The sequence below is a fragment of the Episyrphus balteatus genome, chromosome 1, assembly GCF_945859705.1.
Source record: "Episyrphus balteatus chromosome 1, idEpiBalt1.1, whole genome shotgun sequence".
Lineage (NCBI taxonomy): Eukaryota > Metazoa > Arthropoda > Insecta > Diptera > Syrphidae > Episyrphus > Episyrphus balteatus.
Genome location: NC_079134.1, coordinates 128,985,739 through 129,010,755, shown reverse-complemented (window position 1 = coordinate 129,010,755; position 25,017 = coordinate 128,985,739). Strand labels below are relative to the sequence as shown.

At 29.9% G+C, this 25,017-nt stretch overlaps 1 protein-coding gene across 3 annotated transcripts in view; it reads right to left on the bottom strand.

Moving 5' to 3' along the window:
- Positions 1 to 25,017, bottom strand: part of LOC129907243 (transcription factor HIVEP3) — a 160,331-nt gene that overhangs the window by 27,785 nt on the left and 107,529 nt on the right. The window contains exon 1 of one of the 3 annotated variants that reach the window (XM_055983354.1): positions 10,109 to 10,502. The exons of 1 other annotated variant lie outside the window; for it this stretch is intronic. The gene's annotated coding sequence lies outside the window, so the exon portion shown is untranslated. Of the gene's footprint in view, positions 1 to 1,772; positions 1,917 to 10,108; positions 10,503 to 25,017 lie in introns of those variants that run through there. One more of the 3 variants, XM_055983353.1, reaches the window with a different exon arrangement.

Below are 25,017 nucleotides of genomic sequence, written 5' to 3'. Positions count from 1 at the left end.
GCGTTACTCATTTTTCTGGAGTATACAAAATTTGATCTATATTATCGTCAGCGAAATAATAGTGATCTAAAATTAAATTCTATTTCCGGTGCTCAATTGCAAAATTGAGGTAGCTCACTGGATAACTTAGAAAGCGGGAGCGGGTCATAATTCTGCTTGTCAAAATTCTGTACGACAAAATTCTGTGGGGTCAAAATACTTTAATACCATAATTCTGTACGTCATTATACTGTAAATACAAAATTATGTACGTCAAAACACTGTATGAACAAAATACTGACATGCAAAATTCTGTTTTGTAAAATTCTGTACGGCAAAATACTGTATATCAAAATTCTGTAAAAATGCTGTAAAAAAATATCGTTTTGATAATGTAAAAAAGTGCGCGCGCACTTTTTTGCATTATCAAAACGATATTTTTTTACAGCATTTTTACAGAATTTTGGTGTACAGAATTTTGAAATACAGTATTTTGACCAACCAGAATTTTGCTATACAGAATTTTGACTTTCAGAATTTTGTTCCTACAGCATTTTGCACATACAGAATTTTGACATACAGTATTTTGGCATACAGTATTTTGAATACAGAATTTTGCAACATACAGAATTTTGCAACATACAGAATTTCGACCCCAACCCCTTAGAAAGCAAATAAAAACTTTTTTGAAAAGTAACGCAAAGAAGAGAGTATCTGCGAAAAAAAGTACATACAAATATGCCAATGTTTAAGCCCAAAGTCTTTATTAATAAGCCCAAACTACACAATGAGAAGGGAAAAAAATTGGGTCTTTAAGAAGATCACACCAAACTCATGACAAGGGAAAAAACAGTCAATGAATAATTGTCAAAACCATGATAAAACGAAATTTCATCTGTACGTGACGTCCTTTTTTTTCAAATTGTATATGTTAACACATACGAGATTTATTTTTTGTATTGAACTCTGAAAATGTGCCGTAAATGGAGGATGATAATGATTTTTCAAACATCATAGAACTAAGTTTCATAGATTTGCTGAAAAATGCATGTCTGTACGTAACGTTTCTTTGGATTTTGGCAAATCTCTCAATAAAATAGACAAGGAGTTTTTTTTTAGTCTGTGCATGACAGTGAAATGCACTAAAACTGATCTACCTATGTATTAATAAAAAAAGAAAAAAAAAATCATCACTGGTACTAGACCTAATTAGGTCAGGTCGTCCTTTTTTCCAAATATCTAGATACATTCGTATCTTTTGACATATTTTTTTTGTTTTTTTTTTTTGTTTTTTTATAAACTATCAGTACCTAATTATTATCTTTCAAACAAATTTTTTAATAGTCAGCATTTAAATTACTCATTAAAAATATTTCACAAAAACAATCAAAATAAGATACAAACTTGTAGAGTACGTACTACAAACCTATAGATACTTTGGCATATCTTTCAGTATAATTTAATGGAATTTCTGGTATCTTTCAACTCAATTCACACCAAAGCTCTAGAAGAGCCAGAAGTCAAGTCATATTTTTTTTTTTTTTATATATCTATCAACTAACTTATCAGGTTGAAGATTATTCACAATACATTGATGTTGACGTAAACGTTGACACTTGTGGCAATCGTAGTCGTCGTCACGTTCGTCATTGCGAATTTTTTTTTTTTTTCGTTTAAATAAAATTCTCTTTTAATTTTTTTTTTCTTTCTGTTTTTTTTTTAGACTCGACCAATTTATTTCATAAAGAAGACTAAAATATAAACATATATAAAAATCAATTGTATATTTTTACCATTTCATGCTAATTCACTTATTGAATATGGGAATTTTGTGTTTCTTTTGAAATTGTACATCAGAGACACTCACAAGGTTATTCCATTGAATACACGCGCGCAACTACGTCAAAGATAGACGAGAAATAACACAAAAACACATACTAATACAAAAAAAAGAAACTTGTATCTTCTTCTTTTTTTTTTTGTTTAAAAAAATGTATCTTTTTCTATTAAGACAACAATCAAAATGGAATAAAAATTGAAATTTAATAAAATTGGTGAATTGAATTTTTTTTTCGGTCGTGTGGTTCGTTTTTTTGTTGACGACACGACGATAACAACCAAACCAACATCGACAATGCAAAGCGATGTGAGACGGGACGACAATTCAACTCTGACTGATTTGCTAAATTGTTATTAATAAAAACGACAGCGATAGGGATAGCAAGTCGAGTCGAGTAGTAGCGAGACTCTGTTGGTTTTCGTGTTTCGTATACGAACGACAAACAACGAGCTACGAAGACGACCGCGAAATGCTAACACATCGACTATAAAAAAAAAAAAAAAACAACAACAAAAACAGTCAGCGATGATGATGATGATGATGTCGGTCGTCCGGAATGGGAATCGCACAGAGTCCGGGACACAAACCTCGATAAGCATGTAAACCGAAATAAAAAGTAAATAAAACAACACACAGTCGAATCCGATGAACCAACGTCGAAGGTGCTATCTTAGGGAAAGGGGGGGCCTGAGGGGGCAGAAGGGGGGGCAAAGTATAGACAGAAGCAGAACAGCAAAACACAACGAAACACACTCAGATACGAAACATATTGGAAAGACCCCATAAAAAACTGGGAACACTTACTCATAGCTAAGACGACCGACAAACAACAACGACACGCCGATAACGACGAGTGCGGTGATGGTGTTCCCCCCGACCGACCCCGACACTGGCTCGGCTGGAGATTAAATAATTTGCTTTTCTCTGTTTCTTCTTCATTTTTTTTTTTTATTTATTTTATATAATTTTTTTTTTTTTTAATTTTAATTTCTGTTGTGTTTTGCGGTTGTATTTGGGGTATTATAATGTCGACGTAGTTGTCGATGATGAGAGGGAATCCACGACGGAAAAATGACGTTGAGTTGAGTGTGCGTGAACGATTTGCCAATTGCCAGTGGCGCAGCACAAGTTTATAATAAAAAAAAAATATATATTTTTTTTTTTCATATGAGACGCAAAAGATACACAACAACAACAAAAGCATATAAAAATGTTTCAATATAATAAGTGCTAATCATTTTGATGATTATATATTCTGACTTAAGATTGAGAGAGAGGGAAAAGGGGGGAGAAACAAAGGGCAACATGAAAGGGCCTCCAACAAGACGTGAAAACGAAGGGGGAGTCGCAGAAGAAAAATTCAGAATAAGTAAATGAAGAAGTGACAATACAGAGATTTTGAGAGTTCGGGAGAGAGATTGTGTTTTAAGATCGTTTTGAAGTTGAGTTTAACGCGTGCGTCATTTTTAATGCGCTATGAATGATTTATCAACAACGACGACAACTTTTTTTTATTTTATTTATTTTTTTTTTTTTTCATTTTAGGTTTCAATTTTGTTTGACTTAATTTTATAATACAATTTGTTTGCATGTGTTTCATTTATTTTGGACTTGGGTTCAAAATTTAATAACATGGAGTTGATAATAACTTTTTTTTTTGTTTTTGTTATTGTTTACCTAAACCAATGGATAGATAATTACCTAACTACACTTGGTTTTAGAGAATATTTTAATGTATATTTAAAGGGGGGAAATACAAGTAACACAATAAATTTTATTATTGATTAATTAGCTTGTTGATTTTTTATTATTTTTTTTTTTTTTGTGGCTTTTTTATTAGGTATATTTTAATTGTTTTAAATATAATTATTTTAGTGTATTTAAATTAGTATTTTTAATCTACTGATATACCTAATAATATTTTAATTTTTTCCTTGGATTGCATTGTTAAATATTTTGTCAAGATTTTGTAACCTTTGAGACCAACAACACATAAAATTGCTTAGAGTTTTTGAGATTAAAGAGTTATTCGTATCGATAACGATTCAAAAAACCATTCGGGGGGAAGTTATATCTTTATAGGAGTAAAAGAGCATATAATACTTCGTTAAATATTCTTGGGAGTATATCAGATCTATAGCAGAAATGAGAATACTATTTTATAAATATTTAAATTGTTATAATTTCACGGTGTTACAAAAATGAGGTTTCAAAATATACGCGGACGGAGACCTATCAGGTTTTGTAGAGCTAGTTGCACTGAATACGAAACGGTATTTGAAAATCCCCTAACACCCCCAAAATCTGGAGTTACGGGCAAAAAACGGTTTTTTGGACCTTCACCCATTGAAAAAATTCTGGCTTCGACAATTTTTTACCCATTTTCGTTTTTGTTTACAGTTGCTGATAGAAGATAAATATACCTTTTCAACAATGTATAAAACATGTAACTCGGTTAAACCACTCGGTTAAAGCTGTCAAAGTTCAAAAATAACATTTTTTTCGTCATTTGCCCAACTTCGGCATCAATTTAAAGTATATGTTTTCAAAACAACATGCTATTTAAAAAATATATTCTAAAACTATATCTATTTCCCAATCAATCGAGGTATTTTTTATGAAAATCACTTCAAAATTGGCTTAGAAAAAAAAATTTTTCGATTTCAACCCAGATACAGAAATTCGAACTTTTAGGTATAGAACAAAAATGTCGTTTCGGCACGTAGTAGGATAACTTGGGCGCCAGGATTTGATAACGGGTTTTTGTAGAGGAGCTCAATACAAACATTTTTTTCTTTGGGAGGGGGTACCATCTCTCCCCGTTTAGGTGGGAGGGGCATTTTTCTAAAAAAAAAAAAATTATCAAAATAAAAAAAAAATTATTAAAAAACAACGGCAACACTTACAGTAATAAATTATACCATTTCCGAAAGGCAAAATTGTACATTTGATTCTAATTTTTAAATCAATATAATATAACCAATAGTTTTTGAAATAATCGATTTCAAAGTTAAAAATAGGCGAAAAAAATTTTTTAAAACTCATTTTATACTATTTTTGTCCAGACTGTGAATTTTAGTAAAAAAAAATTACTCACGCAGAAAACTGCCTCAATTAATTCCTTATCGCACAGTGAAAACTATATGTTTCTATGTCTTTTAGGTTATGAGAAAATTGAAAAATAAAAACAAATAAAAACAAAATATATTTTGAAAAAAGAAAAATCTGATAAAATAATTTTTCAATTGACGAAGCTAGAATTTTTTCATGGGTGAAGGTCCAAAAAACCGTTTTTTTTTTTTTTTTTTCAAATACCGTTTCCTAATCAGTGCGACTAGCTCTACAAAACCTGATAGGTCTCCGCCCGCGTATATTTTGAGTGTTACATCGTGTTTTCGGTACGATAGGTACTCGTAAATCATCAGAAAACTAACTAGCGGACCAAAAAGTTATTGTTCAAGATATTTCTTCACTTGGTAATTGATAAGCGTTTTCCTGACATGAGAAAGATGGCAAGTAAGTCAGTTTAGATCACTTGGGCTCAGTTCTTTACGAGTTATCGCTCGTTATAAAGTTTAAAGTAACGTCTCATGTGACACTTAATAAAGGTGATCAGAGCTTTAAGGCGGCTACAATCCGTTGTGCAATTGGACATCATGTGACACCTATGTGGAAGTTCCAAAAACACAAATGGGTAATATATAAAAAAAAAACTTACTAGTTAAGAAAAAGAAACTCAATTCAATAGAAGGCCTTGAAATTGATAGGTAAACAACGAAACTAAGCTAAAGGTTTAGTTTTAATCACTAATCTGCAGACAAATGATAAAAAAATTCAAAGAGACTGATTTCTAGAAAAAACGTATGATGTCCGAAGTACGTTTTAAAAAATTTTGTCGATACCTGAAAAATACAAATAGAAGAATACGCTATCTTTAAAATGGGCTACATTTATGTAATTGTATCAAGATTAATAAATTATCAGTTTAATAAACTATCAATAAAATCCATAATGTTATAATTATAGTTAGACATTCTTTCAATATCTTTATTTTTTTTTTTAATTTCCCAGAGTGTCCATTATGGATCGCGATGCATAATATAGTTACTGTGGGAAATCTTAATGCTATGTAATATCACTAGAGTGCTAGGTTGTGCTATAACAAAATCATTGTATCGTTATATACAATACAATACAATCGTTATATTAATACAGAGGCAGTACTGAGAGATTCGAAGGAACTGCGTTAAACGGCGAAGATCTATTTCGAAAATTGTAGGAAAAACAATTATTGTAACAATTGACAATATCATTCCGAGACAAAAAATTAGAACAGTTCATCACAATTTTTAAATCCCAATGTCTTTGATAAAATTTACTGACAAAAGAAATCATTTTACATAAAAATTATCTCACAACTTCAATGCAAACAAGCACGAAAATAAACCAAAATCCAAAAACGCGTCATCCATCTGTTGAATACTACGTCCTTGACCGAATTCATAATTATCTGAACTTCGTCTGCAAGATTCATGAAGTTTATTTTTTTTTTTTTTTTTTCATGAAAAAAAAAACAAACAAATTTATCATAATTATAACCAAATTGTAAACAAAACATTAATTTTTTTTCAGCATTTTTGTTTTGTCTTGTTAAAGAGTCAAGAGTTGTTGGAATCACCATATTCAATGATCTCTATCCACCGGATGTACTCATATTAATTATAATTTTATGAAAAAAAAAAACAAGAAGCATTACTATTTTTTATGTGATCGTTGTAATAGAGATAGGCATTAAAATTGTATTGCAAAAGATGATGAATACATAGGCGTATTACAGGTTTATGAAAAAAAGAGAGAAGACAAAAAAATTAACAAGCACACCCATATCGTAGCGCATAAAATTAATTTTATTATGATAATTAATTTCTATTATATCTATATGTATAAATGAAAAGTCTCGTTTCTCATCGATCATTAAAATGAGCCAGCAATTAAAGTGATGAGTTTGACATTATGAACGTCAGGCATCATAACGTCATCTTGTTTGGTTGATGAATGGATGATAAATTTATTTAATTTTACAACGAAAATTTAAATTTTATGGGGTTTTTCTTTTTGCTAGATTGATCTTTCGGTTAAGAGGGATAATTTACCAAACCGTGTTGTCGTTATTGACGATTGATCGAATGGTCTTTGTTATGTTTTATAAATATGAGTATTTATAAAAATTTTGACATATAAGATTCAGAATTGTTTGAGAATCAATCTTGAAGTCACTTAATTTTGTGCGTTACCTAGCGAAGCAAGAATACCTAAGTACAAATGCACTTTTTTATGACAATGATGTCAATTCCTCACAAGAAGCAGTTCCCATGAAAAAAATGTTTTTAGGAGGATGGCTGGCATCATGGTCTATCGCACTATCGGAATACTATGGTTAGGTGCCGATATTTACCCGTTCCATTAACATTCCGTTTTTTTTCGAGAAAAAAATAATAATTATTGTGGAAATGAAGAAATGGAGATATGATTGTTTGAAATTATTGTGGATGAATTATTGTGAAACTCCTAATAACGTAATTTTGGTGGAGAATTATATTTAATTTTCCTCTTTTAAGAAGTAATTAAGGCTTATGAATTATTGTAATGGCGGACTTTTATTAACAATCCTACTTCGGTTGTCAAATATCAATTAATTGATAAACGATAGAAACCTTTATTATTACGGTTATTAATTGATAGTTTTAAAAATTATTCTGAATTTTGATCGTTTTACAAAGATTGTGAATGTACCTACGCTTTCATTTGACATTTGCCTACTAAAAAGTGAAATCAGCCAATATTCATTATAAGAATACCATATCAACTAGGAATTTCTAATTGATAGAAAATTTGACAAATAACAAGACTTTTAATAGGGTAATTAATTTGGCGTTAATTTTTGTTCAGGGAGGTTTTCATATTTTTGGACGTTTTGGGATAAAACGCTACATACGTTGCAAACTAACAAAACAAAGCAGAATTAACAGAACAAAAAGGAAAACTAAAGTGAAAAAGACACTTCCGAGGAAGCACTATCAGCATTATATATGATTCCTCAAGTGGCGAAAAGGATACAGACAACTTTTGTCCAATTTGTGACCTGTGCTACTCCGACAAATTCGGAACAAGATGTGACTGTATTTAATGCTCTAAATGCCAGAGATCGATGCACAAGGACCCGATGTGTCACGCGATTGAACTTAAAAAAGGACATACTGTCTAAATGTCTGCCCGCATATACAGTATCCACCCGTCGGAAGTGGCTAATTCCCCTCACATGTGGGTAAAATGCCACTTTTTAAGTTTTTTTTTAAACTTTATTTTAAAATGAATTAAAGTTATGTTTTTATTGGTTTTTCTATTACCTAAATAAAATGACAAAAATAAATAAAAGAACTATTTAATAGGATTGTTTTATTGTTATGAGTGGCATATTTCCCCCGACTTACCCTAATACTATTAAAGAATTTTTAAGGTCAGGAAAAATGTAATTACTGTTTAAAAATGAATAAAGTATTCAAGAAGAATGTTATTTCGATTTAAGATGATTTTAAGTAGGTATCAATCTGAGAGTCAACTTGAATAAAAGAATATTTCTCGAAATCGAAGACCTTTAGAAAATCTATTAAAATGAAGTTGGACCTAATGAAAGTCAAGCTTTAATACTGAAGATCTCTATGAAATATTTGTTAATACTTTCAAATTTGTATGTTGCTTTAAAAAATGATGATTTATGTAGCACATCAAATTTTAATACATTTTAGACGACTGGAATAAAAAACTGCCTCTTGTTTACTAACACAAACATTAAGTATCGCAAGAATTTCAATTTTATTGTAAATCTATTGTCACACAACAAGAAATTCGTCATTTAGATTCTAAATCTAAAAATATTTTAAATGTTTAATGTTATCAATCATCGAGATTTTTTAAATTCAAAGTAAAAGAAACTAGAAAGTAATTAACCAAAAATCAGCATCATACATTCCTTAAAAACACCCTAATGAATAAATAGTTTCTCATCATATCGCCAAAAATTATATTTCAACACCTCTTAAACACAACAAAGAGATAAAAGTAATTCTACTTTAACAAAAAAAAAAAAATACAACAAAAACGAACTACATAAATACCTGAATATAATTATCTAAACACTCGTTTATTCATCTACATAACAACTTACTACGTCACATTTTTCACATCTAACAAAACACAATCTAAAATCTGTGAATTTCATTTGACTAAATTTACTCTATCTCATCGAAATCAGACATTCCAATCTATATACTCGTCAATATACACACGAACCTAACCTTAACTTAAAAATTAATTCAAATAAAAAAAAAAAAACAAAAAAAAAGTATCTATCTTGAAGAAAACGAAACAAAAAAACAAAATTTATGGATAATAAAAATTCATAAATTTAAATTCCCATTGCGTGGGTGATTTTGTTGGTAAGATGAGGATTTCCTTTTGCTCCAAATATAAAAACCAAACAAAAACCCAGGCAGAAAATTCAAAAAAAAAAAAAAAAAAACTTAAATTCCTCACTCTCGACTTAAAATCATTCATCCACACATTATAAACAACACAAATTTAATTTTCATTTCACAAAAGTATCTCAAGATGGAAAATTAAATGGTTATTCTATAAATACTTTAGAAAGAAGAAAACAAAAAAAAAAAAAAAACACACATGGGAATCCCCAGGAAAATTAAGTATCTCTATATTCTTCAATTGAAAAAATAAAAATTCTTTGAAATAAAAACAACCCAATGAAGCTTAAATCAACAATATTGTGGCACCATCAACCCTGTTGATTTTGTTTTTGTTTTTATTAAAAAAAAAAAAAAAAAAATTCATCTATTTTTGGTACAACTATAAATATATCCGCGAAATAACCTTCAAAAACTGTATCTCAATCTCAATAATTTTTTTGTGGGGGTGATTTAATAACACACAAGAACACACCACAAGGCAACCGGCTACGACGGCAATGGCAAAAAATAACAACCAACAAAAAAAAAAATTATAATATCCTCTGGCAGACGTGTGCACTTAAAGAAAAAAAAAAAAAAATAAGAAAAAATAAATAACGCCAGGCTCCTCACAAAATATTTAACGAAATTCTGCTACATAATTGCAAAACTTTTATAAGAGCTCACAAAAGATAAATAATTTTATCGTTTTTTTTTTATTTTTTTCATTTATTAATTCAAACACGTTATGCGTCAATGTGCGACTTACCTCATCATGATAAATAAATAAAAATAAAATAATCCACAGAATGTAGGTAGGTTGGTATAAAAATTGCAAAAAAAGTTGCAAAATTTAGCCGATAGATGGCGCTGTTGTCAATTAACACTATACAATATTTTCCATTGTAGTTTTTTTTTTGTTGTTGTTTGAATTTGAAATAATTTATAAACAAATTCAAGAAAAAGAAATAAACTCTCTTCACAAAAATTTACACAAATAAAAAAAAAATAATTAAATTCACAAAACGTCACTGTGTGATGGGCTCAAGGGAAATTGACGTAGACAACACATCAACAGGACCGAATTAAATTTGCAAAAATGTGATAGTTTTGCACAAATAACGAACTTGCGAAAGAAAAAGTGCACAAAATTAAGACAATTGCGCCAACCAAATAAAAAAAAAAATACCAATTAATTAAAATACATTTAAAACAAAATAAAAGACACAATACGAATTAAATACATAATCTAATTTTTTTTTTCTTTTTTTGTATATCAATCTTATCTGCGAGTTCACATATAAAACTTAAAGAAGAAAAACAAAAAAAAACAAAAAATATATGCACGCCGTCTGTTATAGTTTGTCCTTAGTTCACCCGCCGTTCGTTGCCGACTAATAGTCAATTCAGATATTTTTTCGTAATAGAACGCCACCACACACAAGACGACAATAATAAAAAACAACAACAACAACAACAACACAAAACAACACTCTCAACTCAACTTGAAAAAAATATATTTTAATCTCTCTAGACAGAGAGGTAGGTTTGGTATAGTATAGATACTTTTGTATCTGTGTGAACTAGCTAAAAAGCAATATGCTCGCTGGCACTATAGAGTAGCCACTTACTCACTTGTATGATATTTACAATTAAAAGAAAAAAAAAAGTATAAACTCGAAATAGCTACTCAAAAGTATGGTTGCCACTATCAGAAAAAAAAAATTACACTCATTTTACAGCCAAAAATATTCCCCATAAAAAAGTTATTCATATAACAACTTTTACGAGTGATCAATAAAAAGATATTTTTTCGACAATAACCATCATTTTACGAGACTTTTTACGAATTTGTAAAAAAATATGATACTTTTAAAATTAAAGCTTTTAGAAAAAATTGATGGTTCCTTGGAAAATATCAAATCGTGTGAAAAACATCTCAATCTATTTCACAAAAAAAAACTTTTCATTATAAAAAATTTTGCATCACAGTACAGCAGAACCCGCTTAACTTACCCGATCAACAGAAAAATTACATGTTGTTCTTTAAATTTAAATTTTTTTTTTCATTGAAAAATTAGCATAACTGGAAAAACTGCTAAAAAGATATAAACCAAAAAATTTTTTGGCGTTTCACTTAAAAAAAAAACATGAATCTTTGAACTGCTGCCAATAAGAAATAAGCGGGTTTTAGTGGTTGCTTTTCTTGCAGAATAACAATAAATATATTATGTTATAATTGAGTAAGTTAAAAAACAAAATCATGTGTGCAATGCACACGTGGGAGAAGTGAAACCTTAAAAAATCATTTTTCTTGAAAAAAATAGACCATCAAAAAGCTTACAAAGTTTTCTAAAGAATTAAGCCATACTTATTTTTTTACAATGCGTAAAGCATAAAATTAATTTATTCAAAACAATAATTTTCACCAAAAAAAGCGAAAAAACACGTAATTTTATCTTCTCACGCTATTAAATACATTTTTTTCAACCATTTTTTACACCATCTGAAAGCTTATTGTCTTAGCTCAAAATATATATACCGATCAGATATATGAGACATCTACAAAAAGAGCTAGCATTTTTTTTACTCGATGAAATTTCATCCAAAAAGCAAAAAAAAACATTTATTTTTATGTTCTCATGCTATTAAATCAAATTTTTTGTTTGACAACCTATAAAAAATTTTATACCATGTGAAAGCTTATTGTTTCACCTTGTATAATGATGTCTACAAGAGAAGTTAGAATTTTTTAAAGTCAACCATGTCAAATTTCCAGACTGAGATTACGGTACTTCCTACACTGGTAGCTGGTCATCGCCAACAGATTTTCACAGGTGTTTTGAGGTATTTTTATATTTTTTTTTTCAATTTAAGATCGTGTAACTTGTAGAGCACGTAACGTTATGTGTGATATATCAAATAAAAGGTTATGTTATCAGCATGCGTACTGAAGTTAAATCAAATTTGTATGTGCACTAGATCAAAAGATATAACGTGTGTTGGAAAAGAACATCTTTTAACCGTTATCTCCAAATTTTGAATATGAAATTAATTAAAATTTTGTACAATTATAATTTATTTAATTACCTATCTACAGTACAAATTTCATTCATCTATCTATTAAAACAAAAAAGATATAACAAGTTGAAGTCGTGTCGCGTTTTCGTTTCATTTTGTTTCAAATCACTACTATACTAAAGAAGTTTTCACTTAAAAAAAAAAATCATGACAGGGAAATATAACAAAACAGCTTTTAAATAATGAGCTTTTCAAAATCACCTAAAATTAAAAAAAACTAAAAGATTCATTTCCAGGATAGACGAATGCAGGTAATGAACGAAGGAATAGTTAAAATTTTGATTTTTGACAAAATAGCGGCTTTCCAGAGAAAAAATCTTTTTTTTTTTTCACGAAAATTTACACTTCAAGTGGCTTAAAAACCATATTATTGTCAAAAACTAGTACAAATTTACAATATTTTAATTAATTTTTTTTTTAACAGGTTGAGGTACCTGGATTTTTTTCTTTTTTCAAAATGGCTGCTGCTGTCGTTTGATTAAAATTTAATATTCTTGTATTTCAATTCAGTACTTTTTATATTTGTTTTTAATAACATTGTATTATATTTTAATATACAATATATTAAAATGTAATACAATAATATTAAAATCTAATACAGCGGTATTAAAATTCAATTAAAAACTAGAATTTAATACCTGCGGAGGTTTTTTTCTAATAACTTTTGTATTACAAGTAGTAAATTTAATACCTACTTAAATATTGAAATCTAATACAAAAAAGATTAAAAATAATTTTAATATTTTGGAAGTTGTAATATTTTTTGTATTGAAAATTGTAGGCTACTTCACCAAGTAGCCCTTCTATTAGCTTCATCTGGAATAGCACCAACTTTATTCTGCACTAAAGTTGACACAAAATATGTACATAAACGAGACATCAACTTGCAACAGTTTAAAATGTAGTGAGACAAGTGGCGTGACAAAAGGTCACGCTGGACAGGACAGATTTTCGTGACAATGGAAAAAAGTTTCCGTTGTCATCCGCTGATTTTCGTCAGACTCTTGCGAGTTATATGTAATATGCGAGTTATTATGAGGAAAACCGCAGTTGATATCTCGACAGAATTAATCACATTGCAAACTGATTAGTGACAGTTTATGGAATCGAAAGAAAAGCTTATTGGGTGTTGGTTGAGCTCAGAAGCCATCTTGAATGATAAAAAGATCGATGTCGATAATCTCAATGCGAAAGACGATGAGTCTTTCCTTCGATGGATTAAAAAACTTCATTTTGAACCGTTCAATACAATTCGTATTGAATGGATTCAAGTCTGCAACCCACAAACAATGTTAACATACTGGTGTGCCCCAGGGTTCTATTCTATCTACGGCACTATTTCTTATTTTTATAAATGATCTCCTTTCTAAAAATTTTAATCTGCTAAACTGTATTGCTCTTAATATTACCCACAATTTTTCATATTCGTTTCCAGATTTTAGCGTTCTAATGCCTAATTCTAATGCTTCAGAAACACAAACGGGAAAGCAACTTTAAAGTTGATAACCCAAGCTGTTGAAACTGTAGATACCTACCAATTACAAGTGTGTCTTAAGGTTCGATTCTTGAACCAAATATTTTCGTTTCAAATGTCTTCATTTTGTTAAAACTGTCACAAATTTATCTATTTTTGCTCAGAAAATACTTTTGAGTTTTTTAATCAATTCAATACGTTCCAAATAGAAACTATGGAATTAAAATTAAACAGAAAAAAAAGAGGTTGTCTGTAAAGTCGGTTTACGGACGATGATTTTACGTGATAACGTCGTCAAAAAACAGGTTGCGTGCTTTTGTTTAAAATTAGTCAATTGAAGCGTTTACTTATTTCAAACAATCATAATTTACAAGAAAAAGCTAAAAAAAAAAAATACCTTTTTTATTTTCTCATTATATTAATTTTTTTATTTTAAAAGCTTACAAAAAAATTATGCAATTTTAAAGCCAAGTTTTTCTTCTTAAGAATAAAACCATTTTAAAATTTTTACAATGCGCAAAAAGTATAAAAATAATTTATTAAAAACAATCATTTTCATCAAAAAAAGCAAACAAAAACATGAACTTTTATCTTTTATCTTCTCACGTCATTAATTCAATTTTTTCCCTTACAACCTTTAAAAAATTGTATACCATCTTATTGTCTTAGCTCAAATTATATATATCGATTAGGTCTATGAAACATCTACAAAAAGAGCTAGAATTTTTTGAACTCGATCAAATTTCATTAAAAAAAGCAAAAAATAAAATTTATTTTTATGTTCTCAAGCTATGAAATCAATTTTTTTTGTTTGACAACCTATAAAAAATTTTATACCATGTGAAAGCTTATTATTTCACCTTTCATATGACGTATCAATCTCATTTCAAAGATGCCTACAAGAGAAGTAAAAATTTTTTAAAGTCAACCATGTCGACTTTCCAGACTGAGATTACGGTACTTCCCACACTGGTGGCTGTTCGGGGGGCAACAGATCTCCACTGGTGTTTTGAGGTTTTTCGCAAGTTTCTTGATTTAACATTGTGTAGCTTGTAGTTAGTCTAAGTCTACCGTTATGTGTGATATAACAAATGTAAAGTAATTGTATCAGGATGCTCATAAAAGTTTAATAAAATTTCTATCTGCTCTTCATCAAAAATTATAACCTGTTGAATTCTAAAATATTATTTTACCGTCATCTCAAAATTGTGTTTACGAAAATGATTGAAACTTCGCACACATTTAGTCGTGGTCAATGTCTATCATTACTCCATATTTTGTATTCCTGTATTTTTTAAAGAAAAAAAAAAGTAAAAACGATGAAAATCGGTTAAAAACGATCAAATATGTGTTTTTTTTAAACTTGTTTCTTCCGTTATTCAATCAAATATTACCAAACTATTCTAATTTTTTGCACATGTATGCATAAGGCCAAAACCTACATGTCCTATAAGTTTGAGATTTTTTGAAAACTACCCAAAAATACCTCTAAAAAACAAGGTGTTTTTCAAAAATTCATATTTCGAAACGCAGAGTGTTGGAAAAAAATCCGTATCAGACGACTAATTTTTTTTCCCTCATCTTTCACCTGGCAACTTACTTTAGAATTGTCAAAAAAAATTTCCCTACCCAAAATCATCATTTTGTCATAGCCCCAACACGTGAACAACGTTCAAACAAAACAATATAGCTTAGTTTAAACATTTTTAAGAATTTTTTCTTAAATGCAGTTATTCTTAAATTAGTCTCATCTATCTATAGCAAAATGCATCTTTCCGATTTACCCCTGTTTACCCTATCAAATGACGACATTTTAAAAAATCCTTAATTTGGATTAAGCTTTAAGTTATTATCTTTCAAATAAGCTATAGAAGATTTTTGTATCTCTAATATGTAGTATATTTTTAATTTTTAATTGAAATTTTTGCCGCACTGCAAAAGTGCGAGAGTGGAACGGGAGAAAATGGTGTCACTTTTTTGTGGTGGCTGCCATGGTTCATCGATTTATAAGACGTTATCACGTTAAAAAAAAAATACCAAATTGGCAACCATACTCAGAGCACATATTAGCGGAAATTCACCGTCTTTAACTTTAAGTCGATTTGTAGGTCTTTTTTTTTTTTTTGTTTTTTGTATAATTTCAGATGGCATTTTTTCGGTTTCATAGATACGTAAATACGGATACGTATAAATATAAATACAGACACTTATACTTCCATATGTATACAATAAAAACGACAGAGAAGAATAAAAAATAGAAAAGACAAAAAAAAAAAAAAACAATAAAATACACATGGATGTGTGTATTCAAGTGTTTTGCAAATACGTCGACGACTTCGAAGGACGGAATTTCGCGAGAGATTACGTCGAGAGTTGAGGCAAAAAATTAATAGATATATACACCTCTATATTGCCTACCTCACTCTGCCTCTCTTTTGTCTACAAACAAAACTCGATTCGTCTTCTTCGTGTTTTAGTTTCTTTTGCTATGTTTTTAGGTTTTCTTTATTTTCGTTTTGCCGTCTTTTGTTGTCTATCTTTTTTTTTTTGTATGTATAAACGACGAAACGAAGATTGATATGAGTATCTCTGTATTGTAGCTATAGATAGATATTGTATCTGTGAGTCGTTCGTACGACGAAATTTTTATATAAATTGCCTTTTAAGATCGGGGGTATCCCTGGTTAGGTCACGTCACTTGTACAAAAACAGGTAGACGTGAACTTTTCAAGTTAATTTCATGTCTGTTTCTACACAGGTTCACTGGCGCCGCCGCCGCCGCTGTGTCGTGTCGTTGTTGGACGCCTTCACCGTTTTGTGCATCTTTAAATACATATATATATATAAAAGTATAGATACTTGAAGGTATAAGTATCTACAACAGGTAGATAGATTTATATAAATATAATTGTCTTTAACTTTGTATATCTTTTTCGGAATGTCTTTCACAAAAACCCTTTTTATTGAGGTTCAATTTTGTATTGAAAAAGATACAATATAACAAAAATATAGGTAAAGTGAAAAAAAAAATATATTGTTCACCTTGCCACAATAGAGAAAGAGAAGTGTGTTGTAAAAACTGAGGTGTTGCAACCCGTGGCGTTTACCTCGAGGCTTATAGCTAAGATCTATTGAGGGGCGCCAGCTCTATTAAACAACTCTTTGAGTTTGAATTTTATTGGTAGGTATAAGGTATCTTTACTAAATATCTTTTTACAAAGAAGCAAAGTCGAAAAGTATGAAGGTGCTGAAGATACCTAAAAATACAATTTACAGCCGCAAAGTTGATCGAAACCGGACCGGACGACAACGAAGACGAAGGCGGACGAAACGATTAAAATGTGCAACCAGCAGTAATACTGCGTCCGTAAGTTATACGTTTCGATTCAAGATTCGAGTCGAATGATTACAGTTTTGTTATGATTCCGTTTTTTGTTGTTGTTGTTGTTGGTTGTCTTTGGTATATTAGCTATGGCTACCGTGTGCGCGCGTTCGTCTGTGTGAGTGACTGATGAGCGTGAGGTGATGATTTCTATCCGCATTTATCTGATGTGACTTTTTCATGATTGCGCGATTTTGACGGTGAATCTTGAGCATGAAAAATGATATATGTGCAGTAATGCAGTAAAGAAACAAGTTAAACAAAATAAACGAACTTCATATTTATACGAACACTGCACTTGTAGTGGAGCGCAACAGTTTTTTTTAGTTTGGATACATTTTATGAGCTTCCTTTGCAGCCATTGATATGAAAATGGGGAATAAGGAGGACACAAAAAATAATAAGAGTGTAGGTTGCAGGAAAAATGAATGAATTTTGAAAGACACAGTGGTTGTACAGAGTGAATAGAAAGTTTACGGACACTCTTATTTTTGTATTATGGACAAAATTTCTCAAGTTATTCAATTTCGGTACTTTGGGCATTGTTTCTTGAGAAAAGATTTATCGTATATCGCAAAGCATTCAAATTATGTTAACTTCCTTTTCAGGGTCACTTCAAGTCTCGGAATTTCGTTTCTTTACTTAGGGTAGGTACATCCACACCGAGAAGAAAAGGGCACTTTAAAATAAGATGATACCCACCTTAAATGCTACCCTCTTAAAACGATACGATTTCCGTTTAAAATAAGCGGAATCTGCCAGTTTTATTTGTTAAAATGTTTCCACATCATAATAAGATGATTTTCCGCTTTAATTAAGTGGATTTCTTTTAAATTAGCACATTCAAGAAAATAAGACGATTTGTTCGCTTAATTTAAGACGAAATACGTCTTGGCAAAAAAACCATGCATAAATCCGCTTGTTTTAGGTGGTCTTTTTTCTCCGTTCCGTCTCTAGAAATACGTCTTTATAAAAGTTTGCTTAGTAAATTTTTGATTTTGGATCGTATGACATAACTATCTACATACTTCAAAGAATAAAATAAGTTTTGATAAATTCCATGAAATAAATCTTCAATTCAAAATGTGTTTCTGATTTCCGTCGTTGATATATTTTGACTTTAAATATCTACGCTTCTCCGAATCAAAGGGATACAGGGAAGAAAGTATTTATAAGAGTTGCTTTCCGTCTTCATGCATTGTTTTAAAGTGTCGTTAAAACTTTGAAACACAAGCAAATTTAAGTTCAATGGTAAAGAACAACAATATATCTTAAAAAAATAGAGTTTTCAGACTCATTAAATTTTCACAAATATATAGTTTATATCAAGTTGAACGAAAAAAAAACTAGCATACACTGGAAACTGATCTTGCATTCTACGATTTACAAAACTAAACTACTCTTGTACCTACTTACTATAGCAATTATAATATTTCCCAAACATATTTCAACATAAATTTTAAGATGATAATAGCGCTACTCAAATATAAATTGATTTTACCATGTTGTTCGGTAGAAGCTAAAACTAATAATTCATTAGGAATCTGTTAGATATTTGGCCCAGAATTTTTAACCAACTCATTACTTTATTAAAGTGGCAGCTATAATCAAATATGGAGGTCAGAAAACCACATTCATCTGACAGAATGTTTGAAAACAGTGAGGTCATAACTAAATTATTATATCCGAAATAATTTGTATGTTAGCAAATTAAGACCTATGAGGCTACTTTTGAATGTCCTCTAATGCATGAATCAGTTTCAACAAAAAATTATTTTTACTCACATTTTTTTTTGTACTTAATTTATACATTATATATGTCTTACACGAAAGTTTGAAGACACTTACCTGAAAAGAAAAAGAAATAATTTATTAGTTATTTTATTTTTATACATATTTTTGTTGTAAATATCATTGAAACCTATTTTCTGACTTTCTGGATTCGTATTTTGATAAAACGAAACATATAATCGGTGACCTAAAATGCAAAAATAAAAAAAAAATACCTATAAATTAATACATTTATTTTATCTATTTTTTTTTAAATATTTGGGCCGTTTAAGGGGGGAAATCCCTCTGGAAATTTTTATTTTTGCTTTAATTTTTGTTTGCCTAATAAATTCATTTATCAACCGAAGAAACTATTTTCAGTGGTCTAAGCCTTAAATGAAGCCTCAAAAGCCCCTAGATAGTCCCGAAACCCATGCCCTACGAACCTACCACAGTACGAAAACGATAACTTTAAAGACTTTTTCCTCGAAACGCGTTTTTTTCCGCGCCGTGCAACGTAACTCAAAAACTAATGAAGCTATCGACTTGAAAATTACTCTTTAATTTATTGGCCATTGCATGAACCTAAAAGTTCAATAAAATGTTTACAATAAATATTTTTTTTTAACAATTTGTTTATAAAAAAAACATTGTGTTTTTTCGTTTTTTTTGGTATCTAATTTTTACTTTACACTTTTTTTTACTAAATTTAGGTTCATGCAATTTGTATAAATATATTTTCTTGGAAAAAAAATTCTTTTTTGATTTTAAATAGTTTTCTTGACCTCGGCATTGCACGGCGCAAACTCGAGGCGTCAACTTTAAAGAGCTGTAGAACCGCCATTTTGTTTAAAAAAAATTGTATCAATTCTTCATAATGTCAATAATATTAAATACTTTTCCAAATTTCAATATAGCTTTCAGTTTTCCAAAAAAAATTATTGAAAAAGCTGTCTTCCAGAGGGATTTCCCCCATTAAAATAACATGTTTTTTTGTTTTTGTTAATATTTTCCAGCATTTTTCAAAAAAAAAAAATATTGGTATGTCATTTTTAAAAAATTAAAACAAATTTTGAAAAGTCCTCATTTTTAAGAAATTGATTTTTCAAAAAAAAAAAAAAATAATTTTTAAAAATCCAAAAAATGATTTATTTGAAAATGTAACTAGGTTATAAGATTTTGAATACATATTTAATTTAAATATGCGATATTGGAAATTGAAATTAGATGAGTCGTTAACGTTTAAGTCAGAAATCAAGAAAACGTTTTTGATGACGCACAGTGTGTCGTCCCCTTATGATAAATCAATTTTTTTTTTGTTAAAAATTAATATTTTTGCTATTAAAATATAATTTAGAAGTGTCAACTCATATGAAAACATATTTATCTTAGAAAATAACCCAGGTTATGTATTCAAAATAATCTCCGAAACATGAGTACCTCGGAAATCGAAAATATTTTGAGGAATTTATGGGAATCTTTGAGAGTGTATATTTCACGTTTGGTAATTGTTTGAAAAATTTTGTTAATGTTATTTTGTTTATTTGAGTGTTGTTGTAAAACTTATAACAAAAAAAAAATTAAATTTATAAAAAAATATATGAGTTATTAAAATTTCTTTGATAAATGGCCAAAAAAAAAATTTAATTTTTAAACTTAATTTAAAAAAAAAACATATAAAATCATATCGATAATTTTTTTATATTATTTTGCCTTAGGCCTATACTTAATATTGGCAAAGTTTGGTCTGCTTTTGTTTGCGATTACCAGAGATATTCACATTTATGTGCTACGAGTCAAGTACTCAAAATAATTCATTTTTTGAGAAACATCTTCAAGGGGATCACAAAAATGAAAAAATAAACAAAAAGCTGTTTATGTAATTAAAAATATTTTAAATATTGTTTTCAACAAGAAAAAAATTATATGTAATTATTTTAAATTAATGTAATTACTTGACCCGGCCACGCTCTTCTGTGTATTATAGCGTATTTACCAACCTCGCCGATATAAGAATTTACGAAAATGCAAATAAAACGTTATTTCAAAATTTGAAAGCGATTGACAAAAAACTATTCGAGATTTACTATGAAACGCAAATAAACATACGTTTTTTTTTGTATAGAGAAGATAAACAAAACAAGTTGACTTCAACTTAAGATTTCTCAAAGTAGAAAAAAGATATTGAAAAGATTTAAACGGGCTTTAAAAGAAAACATTTAGTTCTTTTAGAAACTGTTACAAATTTATTTAAAATAAATCACCACGTTCAAGAACATAACCTCAAAAACTGTTAGAAAACAACATTTCAGATTTTCTAACGGGAATATTTCAAAAACGTGATATGATAGAATTTTTCTGACTTCGGATTCGCACACCAAAAACCTTACGAAAAGTATATTTTTGTTTATATATAAAAAAAAAATTAATTTTGCTCACAAGTGGCTTCTTCAATAAATGTTAATTTCATAAATTATACTAAAAAAAAAAGTAATAGGTTATTTAATTTGTTAATTTGTAATTTTTTTTTCTATTTCTGCCATAAAAATACAAAAAAAAATATTAAAACTCCAAAAACTTATCTGCAAGTATTTATGATAAACTTTTGTATGGGCTCGACACACTGTGTGACGGTTCAAAAAATAAGTGTTACGATCTTATTTACAACAGTACACACAATTTGTTTAATCAAAATCGTTAGAGCCTACTTTTTGAGAAAAGAATTTACTTCAACTTTGGTTATATGGTAGGGACCGTTAATTTAGATGCTAACAATAAAGTTTCAATTTCACCTCTATCTAAAAAAAAAAAAACTCTTATCTCCCAAATTAGTAGAAAATCGCCTTTGAAGTTTAAATTTTAGCTCAAATTAGACAAAAATACAGACAGTAATGCCATGTCATACCTTAGAAAACCTTAATTGCAAGTAAAAAAAATAAAGCAATAGCAAAGAAACTAGATTTAAAAACCCTGTTTTTCATTATTGTTGGATGACAAAATAAAAACCAAGAATGTAATTAATTTCTAGAGCGAGTGATCTAGAGTATTTTACTAGAAAAGATAGGTACTAAAAGATCTTCAAATTTATATAAGGGCACATCTTCAAATCCCGCAGTAAGGTTACCTATAAACTCATTTTTGTACGCCTATCCAAATCTACCTAAAGTACCTATTAAGCCGAAGTCGAACAGCTAATACCCAATATCAAATCTAACGAACAGATTAAGTTTTCGATTTATTAAACGTGATATTAGGTCAAATCAAGTTTTTTTAGAAAACTGGATTTTTAAGTAAATTTTTAAAACAAGTCTAACTTTTATTGGGAAATCCCCCTATTGACTGCCGATTTAAAACTATTTATATCAAAAGTTTCTTTTTGCTTACAATTCGTGAACAGTTGAAAATATTCTAAATTAAGTTCATATGCACTCTCTTCCAAGAATAATAAAAAAATAAAAATCAAATCACATTCAATTCTTGTTTAAATTTTCTGGTCCAAAATAATCATAATAAAAAAAAAAAATAAAATATATCATCCAATCTGGGTTTCTCCATCCTCTTGACTCTTTGTCTTTTCTGCAAAATCCATACCAGTTCGTCCACTTTATTTTAATCACGGAATCGATCAACACCCAATTTCTAAAACATCGATCGATGATCGGTCAGGCTAAAGTAGGTATAAAAACGAAAAAACAAAATAAGATAAAACAAAAAAAAAAAAAAAAACACATTTTAACCATGTGCTGCCTCGAGAGACTACGACTACTGCTGCGCTCATTAAAAAAGGCAACACCATACCAAGTGGCAAGACATTGCTGAGTCAAAAAAAAAAAAACTTATATACACAAAACACCGATAGCATATTGTTTTTTGTTAAGTTCAGCACAATCCAACAATTTATGCCTTCTCTTAAAAAAAAAAACCAAACCAAAAAAAGGTGAAGAACGGAAAAAGATATCTCCGCGCAAACTTCAATGCTTAAGTATCTTAAAGTCTGTGTGTAATTTTTAGGTTTGTTCTGGCTCTGTTGGATCGTATCTATTTGTATATCGACAATTTTCTACCTACACACTGTACTTTGCATAAATAAACTCAGTCGCCATCAACGTATAATAGCCGTCGTCGTCATCGTCTACGTCCGTCGCCGCCGTCGTCCGTCCGTCGTGTCAGTTGTTTCTCATTGCTTCTACATTGATCTCTAGAAATGGGGAGCTATACGGAACACTATACTCTCGGATCTACACTTTGCCATCGATATACGAAAAAAAAACACTGCCGCCACTTCGCCGCCGCCATCACCACTGCCGGCCGGTCGAACGCTCTCCCCATCCCGCCAATCCGCCGTCCCTTCCATATAAAGTGGCAACTCCATTAAATCAGTTTAGGAGTCGCGATCGCAGACTTGTGTCGCCAGTAAATGTCTCTAACCGCTTCCCTCCACTGCCCACTACCGCATCCGACATGATGGGAGTCCACTGGCAGCAAGTGACTCTACAAAAATGTTTGCGATCGTTGCTCAGTCCGCCATCATACAAATGCAGCAACGATCAACATGTCGCCATTGATATTACACTACTTAATTGTTACCTACCTCGCCCCGGCCCTGGCAAGGCCCCCATCAAAGCCAGTCAAGACGAAGAGGGCCGAGGGAGGATAATCAAGCACGATAGGGATATACAACAGTGTACAAACAAACAGATCGTTCGTGTGTGATCGTACTGGTGATGAGTGGCTGCCATCTGACTCTCTCCCCAAGGCCCTCCACCACACAATATACAAAACCAGGCGGCCGATATGATGTCTAAGCGGTGCGCCTTGTGAACATGTTTTGATCTTTGTATGTTTGTTTATAAGCGGTTATCGCTATTCAAGTATAAAAAAAAAAGATACTCCTCTCTCGTGTATACGTGAGAGTGATTGATATTTTATTGTTTCTTCTTATTATCACGTATAGGTTATCGATTGACATTTTAAACGCAGAGACAACGCATGTGTATGTATGAAAAAATGCGTCAGAGAGAGAGAGAGAGAGAGAGAGAGAGAGAGAGAGAGAGAGAGAGAGAGAGAGAGAGAGAGAGAGAAGTACAGTGGTGTTAAAAAGAAAAGATTCATTCAGTTGGAATTCTGAAAAACCACTTATCCTAAAAATATATATAGTTTTGCAATAAAAATTTAAAACCTTGATGAGATTATAAGTTTAAAAATATGCGCCTTCAAATTCTTAAGAATTTTTTTGTAATTTTAGAAAATATAGAAGTAAACAATAAACCAGACAATTAGTCGCCTATACGCTAATGACTGGCCATAAAAATAATACTTATTGTTGGTTGCAGGTAGATCAAAAAAAAAAAAACAAACAATAACAAGGATTAAGGAGAAGACCAACTCTAACATGCATTGGAAGAGCTCAAAAGGTCAAAATGCAAATAAATATAAGAACAAAACCAGTGTGATTGAAGAATTCAAGGGGATTTCCAAGAGATGAAATCAATTAAGAGTTCATTATATTGTTTTTTTTTTTTTGTATATTTGAAGAGTGTCAGAGCGAGAGGATTTAACTTGTTTGAAATTTTTATATTCTTGGTATTTTTGATCGGAATGAAGTAAGTTTGTGAGACCTAAAAATAGATATAATTGGATTCTTATATTTTTTCGAAATGAGATTATTGTAGGTACATTGTTTTGATTGATTTAAAGTTAAGAATATGTAAATTGAATTCGGAAATAATGAGCATCTTTAGTTTGTTTTGAGAAACTTTGTAAAAACTTGTTATAAACAGTAAACATATTTGACATAGACTGCGGAAAATTACGATGCTTTCTTTTTTAATAATAAAGAAATTCTATATGAACTAAAGGTATTTTTTTGTATTATTGTATTCACAAAATCGCTTTAAAGTTGATTTGAAACTCGTTTGCAGTATTCTTAAAAAAAAAAATCTCGAAGAATTTTTGCTAGAAACTTGAAACA